The sequence below is a fragment of the Penaeus monodon genome, chromosome 34, assembly GCF_015228065.2.
Source record: "Penaeus monodon isolate SGIC_2016 chromosome 34, NSTDA_Pmon_1, whole genome shotgun sequence".
Classification (NCBI taxonomy): Eukaryota; Metazoa; Arthropoda; class Malacostraca; order Decapoda; family Penaeidae; genus Penaeus; species Penaeus monodon.
The window spans coordinates 26,593,878-26,594,927 of record NC_051419.1 but is presented as its reverse complement, the minus strand read 5'-3'; the positions used below and the strand labels follow the sequence as shown (position 1 = coordinate 26,594,927).

Genomic DNA, 1,050 nt, shown 5'->3' with positions numbered 1-1,050 from the left:
TAATTTGGCTACTTGACTTGTTAAATGTGGTTTGGGGTTAGAGAGATAGAGATGAGTAAACAAAAAAGAAGAAATTTGTGCTCAATCACTTCTAATTCATTGTATATGGTGAAAAGAAGATATAATCATGTGGAGAAACACATACAATTTTTAAAAAGTCAGATCACCTAGATATAAATTGAATTTTTCAAATGCCAAAAATACGTACAAAAAGTTAAATTGTTATCTACATTCACATGAACAAAATTGGCTCATCTTATTCATTTTCTTCATCTTTTTGCTAAGCCTTGTTTGTGTGTTGGGTTTTTCCCCAGCTGGATAAGAGAGATCCTGCAAGACAATTTTGCTAGATCCTGCAAAGAATCAGCAGGAAATTGATGGTGCAAACCAACTTGCTGCTTTCATTTTTTATTATCTAACAAAAGTAGTTAATGCAAATCTTAAGATTACTTTATACAATATTTACAATCTTTGAACATTATTTGCTGTTAATGGTAAAGCAAGACAGTGTTTCATGTCTATTTTACAGCACTGCCGCATAGTCTGGGTCTGGTGGTCTGTTTTCCAGGTGCAGAGCGATTCCTGTCCACCAGCTGTGATCTATTCTGTGACGGTTCCCAGAAGTTCTGGCCAGTTCTTCGTTTGTTATAGCCATTTTATCCCTTTTTTTTCTTTCTTTCTTTTTAAGAGTGTGTAGAATCTTGTGTTTATTGCCTCGATTCTATATTTGTCAAGCAGTTCTGATAATGAAGGTTTGGTGTCTTTGCTTGGTGTTGTTAGTACTGGATATGATGCATCTCTCTTTTTCTTTATTTTGGAGGAGATGCAGTCTTATCAATATTTGTAGAATTGCATTGTGTTTTTATATTAAATTCTTTAAAGAATTTTAGTTTGGTAAATTACTTCTTTGCCACTGCCAGTCTCTTTCCATACAAGTTGACACCCCATGGGTGCTGACTTCTGCGCCATGTATTGTTACCTCATTGCTTAATGGAATTCTCTCTTGGTTAACAATTACTTCCATTGTGGCCGATACTGAGAGAAGTTGAA

At 34.8% G+C, this 1,050-nt stretch overlaps 1 protein-coding gene across 2 annotated transcripts in view; it reads right to left on the bottom strand.

Moving 5' to 3' along the window:
- LOC119594672 (KAT8 regulatory NSL complex subunit 2-like) overlaps window positions 1-1,050 on the bottom strand; it is a gene marked incomplete at its 3' end in the record, with an annotated part of 26,702 nt that overhangs the window by 16,580 nt on the left and 9,072 nt on the right.